Source organism: Delphinapterus leucas, chromosome 3, assembly GCF_059928025.1.
Source record: "Delphinapterus leucas isolate spDelLeu-1000000601 "Yukka" chromosome 3, BTC_Dleu_Yukka2, whole genome shotgun sequence".
Taxonomy (NCBI): Eukaryota; Metazoa; Chordata; class Mammalia; order Artiodactyla; family Monodontidae; genus Delphinapterus; species Delphinapterus leucas.
Window position 1 is genome coordinate 160535786 of NC_143131.1, and position 8671 is coordinate 160544456.

An 8671-nucleotide genomic window follows, 5' to 3' on the forward strand; every position below is an offset into this window, starting at 1 on the left:
CATCAGAAAATCTACGAACAACAAATGTTGGAGAGGGTGTGGAGAAAAGGGAACCCTCTTGCACTGTTGGTGGGAATGTAAATTGATACAGCCACTATGGAGAACAGTATGGAGGTTCCTTAAAAAGCTAAAAATAGAATTATCATATTTTTCAGCAATCCCACTACTGGGAATATACCCAGAGAAAACCATAATTCAAAAAGACACATGCACCCCAATGTTCATTGCAGCACTATTTACAACACCCAGGTCATGGAAGCAACCTAAATGCCCATCGACAGACGAATGGATAAAGAAGTTGTGGTACTTATATACAATGGAATATTACTCAGCCATATAAAGGAACAAAATTGGGTCACTTGTTGAGAAGTGGTTGAATCTAGGGACTGTCATACAGAGTGAAATAAGTCAGAAAGAGAAAAACAAATATTGTATATTAACGCATGCATGTGGAACCTAGAAAAATGGTACAGATGAACCGGTTTGCAGGGCAGAAATTGAGACACAGATGTAGGGAACAAATGTATGGACACTAAGTGGGGAAATCCACGGTGGGGTGGGGTTGGTGGTGTGATGAACTGGACGATTGGGATTGACATGTATACACTGATGTGTATAAAATTGATGACTAATAAGAACCTGCTGTATAAAAAAATAAATTAAATAAAATTCAAAAATTAAAAAAAATATATTAGGACACACAAACTAGCAATACATAAAAATGGTAATAATATATGATAACCATGTTGGGCTTTTCCAGAATACAGATAATTTTAACTCTAAAAATAATGTGATTCACCACATTAACAGATTAAAGAAGAAAACACACACACACACACACACACACACACACAAACACACACACAAAATCTCTTCAGGTAGTAGATCTGTCCCAATGTCATGGTAACTAGAACAAGAGCTTCAAAGAAGGACCAAAGGACCACTCTGCTGTTTGTTCTGCCATTGATTGCTTTGTGTATTCTCTCCCGAACTTCCATGTATACCTGTTCATGCTTTACAGCTGTCTTTGCCACTGTGAGCTCATTAATCATTTCTTCTAGCTTGTTCTGGTGAGCTTCTGTTTCCATGTTTTGTCCTTTGGGCGCCTCCTCAATACCAATGGTGAACATCACTATTTTTGGAGTCATGGTGGACATCCTATTGCTGAAACAAAACTTACATGTTCCATCCATGTCAGCAGCAAATGTGTATTTCCCACTGGACTCCCAGTCTTCTTTATAAATTCCTTTATTATCAGGCCCTGTAATCTCCACGTCGATGCCCAGGAAGATGCCCTCGGCCACCTCGAAGATGAGACCCATCTTGGTGCCAGAGGTGACCCACTCGAAGAAGCACTCCTCTGCATGCACGTCAATGCTGACGAAGTAGTCCAAGGCCATGGCCAGGATGGCAGCCAGGAGCACCAGCAGCTCAGCGAGTGTCACCATGGTGGGGCTGGGGCCAAAACCAGGACTGGGACTGTGGCCTCCAGAGCCGCCGTTGCTGCCACCACCACCTCAGCCCATAAGTTTGTTTTCTACATCTGTGACTCTATTTCTGTTTGTAAATAAGTTCATTTTGTACCTTTTTTTTTTTTTTTTAGATTCCACATATAGGTGATATCATATGATATTTGTCTTTCTCTGACTGACTTTCTTCACTCAGTATGACAATCTCTAGGTCCATCCATGTTGCTGCAAATGGCATTATTTCATTCTTTTTTTTTTATGGCTTAGTAATATATCACATTTTCTTTATCCATTCATCTGTCGATGGATATTTAGGTTGCTTCCATGTCTTGGCTACTGTAAATACTACTGCAATGAACATTGGGGTGCACGTATCTTATTTTATATTTTTAAAATTAATTTTCATTGGAGTATAGTTGCTTTAGCATGTATCTTTTCAAACTAGCATGTATACTTTTCAAAGTATATTCTCCAGATATATGTCCAGCAGTGGGATTGCTGAATCATATGGTAGCTCTATTTTTAGTTTTTTAAGGAACCTCCATACTGTTCTCCATAATGGTTGTACCAATTTACATTACAACCAACAGCGTAGGAGGGGTCCCTTTTCTCCATACCCTTTTCAGCACTTAACTGTTTGTAGATTTTTTGATGATGGCTATCCTCACCACTGTGAGGCGATACCTCTTTGTAGTTTTGATTTGCATTTCTCTAATAATTAGTGATGTTGAGCATCTTTTCATGTGCTTTTTGGCCATCTGTATGTCTTCTTTGGAGAAATGTCCATCTAGATCATCGCCCATTTTTTTTTTAGGCGGTATGCAGGCCTCTCACTGTTGTAGCCCCTCCCCTTGTGGAGCACAGGCTCTGGACGCGCAGGCTCAGTGGCCATGGCTCATGGGCCCAGCCGCTCCACAGCATGTGGGATCTTCCCGGACTGGGGCACGAACCCGTGTCCCCTGCATCGGCAGGCAGACTCTCAACTACTGCGCCACCAGGGAAGCCCTGCCCATTTTTTGATTGGGTCATTTTTTTAATATATTGAGCTGCATGAGGTGCTTTGTATATTTTGGAGATTAATCCCTTGTCTGTCACTTCATTAGCAAATGTTTTCTCCCATTCTATGGGTTGTCTTTTCTTTTTGTTTATGGGTTCCTTTGCTGTGCAAAAGCTTTTAAGTTTCATTAGGTCCCATTTGTTTATTTTTGTTTTTATTTTCCATACTGTAGGAGGTGGATCAAAAAAGATATTCCTGCAATTTATGTCAGAGAATGTTCTGCCTATGTTTTCCCCTAAGAGTTTTATAGTATCTGGCCTTACATTTAGGTCTTTAATACATTTTGAGTTTATTTTTGTGTATGGTGTTAGGGACTGTTCTAATTTTATTCTTTTACATGTAGCTGTTCAGTTTTCCTAGCACTACTTATTGAAGAGGCTGTCTTTTCTCCATTGTATATTCTTGCCTCCTTTGTCATAGATTAGTTGACCATAGGTGCATGGGTTTATCTCTGGAGTTTCTATAGTGTTCCATTAATCAATATTTCTGTTTTTGTGTCAGTAACAAACTTTTTTGATTACTGTAGATTTGTAGTATAGTCTGAAGTCAGGGAGCCTGATTCCTTCAGCTCCATTTTTCTTCCTCAGGTTTGCATGGGTTATTCGGGGTCTTTTGTGTTTCCATACAAATTGTAAAATTTTTGTTCTAATTCTGTTGAAAAGTCATTGGTAATTTGATAGAGATTGCATTGAATCTGTAGAGTGCTTTGGATAGGATAGTTATTTTGACAATATTGACTCTTCCCATCCAAGAACATGGTGTATCTCTCCATCTATTTGTGTCATCTTTCATTTCTTTTATCAGCATCTCAGCCTTCAGAGTACAGGTTTTTTGCCTCCTTCGGTAGGTTTATTCCTAGCTATTTTATTATTTTTGATGCGATGGTAAATGGGATTGTTTCCTTAATTTCTATTTCTGATATTTTGTTGTTAGTGTATAGAAATGCAGCAGATTTCTGTGTATTAATTTTGTATCCTGCAACATTACCAAATTCATTGATGAGCTCTAGTAGTTTTCTGGTAGTGTCTGTAGGATTTTCTATGTAGAGAATCATGTCACCTGCAAACAGTGATAGTTTTACTTCTTCTTTTCCAGTTTGGACTCCTTTTATTTCTTTTTCTTTTCTGATTGCTGTGGCTAGAACCTCCAAAATTAAGTTGAATGAAAGTGGTGAGAGTGAACATCTTTGTCTTATTCCTGATCTTAGAGGAAATGCTTTCAGTTTTTCACCACTGAGAATGATGTGAGCTGTGAGTTTGTTGTATATGGCCTTTATTATGTTGAGGTATATTCCCTCTGTGCCAGCTCTCTGGATAATTTTTATCATAAATGGGTTTTGAATTTTGTCAAAAGCTTTTTCTGAAGCTATTGAGTTGATCATATGGTTTTTATTATTTTTTAATGTGGTGTATCTCATTGATTGATTTGCATATATTGAAGAATCCTTGCATTCCTGGGATAAATTCCACTTGATCGTGGTATACAATCCTTTTAATTTGTTGTTGGATTCAGGTTGCTTGTATTTTTTTTGAGGATTTTTGCATTTATGTTCATCAGTGATGTTGGCCTGTAATTTTCTTCTTTTGTGGTATCTTTGTCTGGTTTGGGTATCTGGGATATGGTGGCCTCATAGAATGAGCTTGGTAGTGTTCCTTCCTCTGAAATTTTTTGGAGTATCAGAAGGATAGTTATTAACTCTTCTCTAGGTGTTTGAGAGAATTTGCCTGTGAAGCAATCTGGTCCTGGACTTTTGTTTGTTGGAAGTTTTAAAATCACAGTTTTGATTTTAATACATGTGATTTGTCTGTTCATATTTTCGATTTCTTTTTGGTTCAGTCTTGGGAGATTGTACCCTTCTAAGAATTTGTCCATTTCTTCTAGGTTGTCCATTTTATTGGTGTATAGTTGCTTGTACTAGTCTCTTATAATCCTTGTATTTCTATGGTATCAGTTGTAACTTCTCCTTTTTCATTTCTAATTTTATTGAATTGAGCTCTCTCCCTTTATTTCCTTATGAGTCTAGCTAAAGGTTTATCCATTTTGTTTATCTTTTCAAAGAACCAGCTTGTAGTTTCATTGATCTTTTCTATTGTTTCCTTCATCTCTATTTCAACTATTTATGTTTTGATCTTTATGATTTCTTTCCTTCTACTAACTTTAGGTTTAGTTTGTTCTTCTTTCTCTAGTTACGTTAGGTATAAGGTTAGGCTGTTTATTTGGGATTTTTCTTGTTTCCTGAGATAAGATTGTATTTCTATAAACGCCCATCTTAGAGCTGCTTTTGCTGTGCCCCATAGGTTTTGGATTGTCATGTTTTCATTTTCAATTGCCTCTAGGTACTTCCTCTTTGATTTCTTCAGTGATCCATTGATTGTTTAGTAGCATATTGTTTAGCCTCCACGTGCTTGTGTTTTTTATAGTTTTTTCTTATAATTTATTTCTCATCTCATAGCATTGTGGTTGGAAAAGTTGCTTCATAGGATTTCAGTTTTCTTAAATTTACTGAGGCTTGGTTTGTGGCCCAAGATGTGAACTATCCTGGAGAATATTCCATGTGCACTTGAGAAGAATGTGTATTCTGCTGCTTTCAGATGGAATGCTCTATAAATAGCAATTAAGTCCATCTAATAGCAATTAAGTCCATCTAATGTGTTATTTAAGGCTTGTGTTTCCTTACTGATTTTCTGACTGGATGATCTGTCCATTGGTGTAAGTGGGGTGTTAAAGTTCCCTGCTATTATTGTGTTGCTGTCCATTTCCCTGTTTATGGCTGTTAACATTTGCCTTATATATTGAGTACTCCTATGTTGGGTGCATATATATTTACAATTGTTATATTTTCTTCTTGGATTGATCCCATGATCATTATGTAGTGTCCTTCCTTGTCTCTTGTAACAGTCTCTATTTTAAAGTCTACTTTTTATGATATGAGTATTGCTACTCCAGCTTTCTTCCGATTTCCATTTGCAAGGAATATCTTTTTCTATCCCCTCACTTTCAGTCAGTATGTGTTCCTAGGTCTGAAGTGGGTCTCTTTGTAGACAGCATATATATGGGTCTTGTTTTTGTATCCATTCGGCCAATCTATGTCTTTTGGTTAGAGCATTTAATCCATTTATATTTAAGGTAATTATTGTATGTATGTTCCTATTGCCATTTTCTCAATTGTATTGGATTTTTTTGTTGTTGGTCTGCTTTTGTTCTCTTCTCTTGTGATTTGATGACCATCTTTAGTGCTGTGTTTGGGTTGCTTTTTCTTTTTGTGTGTGTATCTATTGTTGTTTTTTGTTTGCAGTTTCCATGAAGTTTTGATATAGCAGTCTGTATATGCACAAGGCTGTTTTGAGTTGCTGGTCTCTTAATTTCAAATGCATTTCCCATTTCCTGCATTTGTACTCTCCTCTTTTCATGGTTGCTTGTTTTGATATCATATATGTGTATGATAATTCCCTACTATTACTTTATGTTTGCCTTTACTCATGAGCTTTCCCATTTGTGATTTTCTTATTTCTAGTTGTGGCCTCTTTTTTTCCCTCTTGCTTAGAGAAGTTCCTGTAGCATTTGTTGTAAGGCTGGTTTGGTGGTGCTGAATTCCCTTAGCTTTTGCTTGTTTGTAAAGCTTTTGATTTCTCCTTCAAATGTGAATGAGAACCTTGCTGAGTAGAGTATTCTTGGTTGTAGGTTTTTCCCTTTCATAACTTTAAATATATAATGCCACTCCCTTCCAGCCTGTAGTTTCTGCTGAAAAATCAGCTGATAACTTTACGGGGATTCCCTTGTATGTTGCTTTTCCTTTGTTGCTTTTAATAATTTTTCTTTGTATTTAATTTTTGTGAGTTTGATTAATATGTATCTCAGTGTGTTCCTCCTTGGGTTTATCCTGTATGAGACTTTCTGTGCTTCCTGGACTTGGGTGACTGTTTCCTCTCCCATGTTAGGGAATTTTTTGGCTATAATCTCTTCAAATATTTTCTCAGGCCCTTTTCCTTTCTCTTCTTCTCCTGGGACCCCTATAAGTTCAAGTTCCCTTGTTTCTCCTGGAATTTACCTCTACATTTCCAAATTAAATAAAACAAAAGCAAAAGCAAACTTATGTTGCTATTTTTCTACTTTAAGATATTAAATATCTCGGGCTTCCCTGGTGGTGCAGAGGTTGGGAGTCCACCTGCTGATGCAGGGGACATGGGTTTGTGCCCCAGTCCAGGAGAATCCCACATGCTGTGGAGCGGCTGGGCCCGTGAGCCATGGCCGCTGAGCCTGTGTGTCCAGAGCCTGTGCTCCACAGCAGGAGAGGCCACAACAGTGAGAGGACTGCATACAGCAAAAAAAATAAATAAATAAAGATATTAAATATCTTAATGTTTTATCCATGGTTTCATTTGTTTCTATTTTTTTTAATTTAGGAAATATTTGGTACAATGGTTAGGAAGTATAACTTGGTCTCCTTCTTTGTAGAATGCAGAAAGTACTAGTAATTACCATTGACTTATGAGGATTAAATGAGCTAAAGTACAAAAAGCATTTAGAGCCCCGGCAAATGTAACCACTATAAAAATATTAGACATTATTATACTATTATTTCAATTATTTTTTTAATCTCCATTCTCAATCCAATCCTCAACATTCCCTCCACCACCACCACCCCGCCACCAGTGATAACCATTCTCCTGGATTCATGTTGGTGTGTTTTTCTTTTCGTTCTTCATTCTGTTCTGTGGCAGTGATTTCCACCACTCTGTCTTCCATGTCACTTATATGTTCTTCTGCCTCAGTTATTCTGCTATTGATTCCTTCTAGTGCATTCTTCATTTCAGTTATTGTGTTGTTCATTTCTGTTTGGTTTTTCTTTAAATCTTCTATGTGTTTGTTCAGCATTACTTGTATCTTCTTGGTCTGTGCCTCCATTCTTTTTTTTTTTTTTTTTTTTTTTGTGGTATGCGGGCCTCTCACTGTTGTGGCCTCTCCCATTGTGGAGCACAGGCTCTGGACACACAGGCTCAGCAGCCATGGCTCATGGGCCCAGCCGCTCCACAGCATGTGGGATCCTACCAGACCAGGGCACGAACTCGTGTCCCCCGCATCAGCAGGCAGACTCTCAACCACTGTGCCACCAGGGAAGCCCTGTGACTCCATTCTTTATCTGAGATTTTGAATCGTCTTTACTATCATTACTCTGAATTTTTTTTCAGGTAGATTTCCTATCTCCTCTTCATTTAGTTGTTCTTGTGGTTTTTTCTTGTTCCACTGTCTGCAACATATTCCTCTGTTGTCTCATTTTGTCTAACTTTCTGTGTTTGTGGTCTCCTTTACACAGGCTGCAGGATTGTAGTTCTTGCTTCTTGTGTCTTCCCCTGGTGGATGAGGTTGGTCCAGAGGCTTGTTTAGGCATCCTGGTTGGAGGGACTGGTGCCTGCCCTCTGGTGGGTGGAGCTGGGTCTTTCCCCTCTGGTGAGGGGGACCATGTCAAGGAGTGTTTTGAGGTGGCTATGAGCTCAGCACGACTTTAGGCAGCCTGTCTGCTGCTGGGTGGGGCTGTGTTCCTATCTTATTGGTTGTATGGCCTGAAGCTTTCCAGCACTTGGAGTCTGCATGTTGTAGGGTGGGGCCAGGCCTCGATGCCAAATTGGGAGAGCTCAGGCTGATCAATATTCCCAGAGGCCTCTACTACCAGTGTACTTGCCCCCACAGTGAGCTACAGCTGACCCTTGCCTCCCTGGGGGACCCTCCAAAACCCCTAGGTAGGTCTAGCTCAGGTTCTTGTGGATGTACAGCTTTGTGCTGGTCCCAGTGCACATGAAACCTGTGTGTGCCCTCCAAGAGTGGAGTCTTTGTTTCCCCCAGCTCTGTGGGGCTCCTGCCCTAAAGCCCCACTGGCCATCAAGGCTAAATGCTCTGGGGGTACTTCCCCCCAATGCCAGACCATCAGACACTCTTGGAGGGCTATTTTTATGTGAGAATATCCCTGTGTAGCCTGTGTGGGTTTAATATTTTTTGGTGCAAGGGCTGTTTTTAGTATAGAAGTCTGCCACCTCTTTCCTCAGTTTATGCTGCCATTACCCCCTTGATAGGAGGTGCAAATGATGTTGTGGTGACCAGAGCCTGCACTGAATATTGAGCAGGGTCTCCCTTTTGCTCTGTGGTTGCC

The 8671-nt window shown here is 39.3% G+C and overlaps 1 pseudogene; it reads right to left on the minus strand.

The window, feature by feature from the left end:
- Window positions 1–257: 257 nt before the first annotated feature.
- On the minus strand, window positions 258–7604 carry LOC111169288 (transmembrane emp24 domain-containing protein 2 pseudogene; annotated as a pseudogene).
- Between the last annotated feature and the right edge of the window lie 1067 nt (window positions 7605–8671).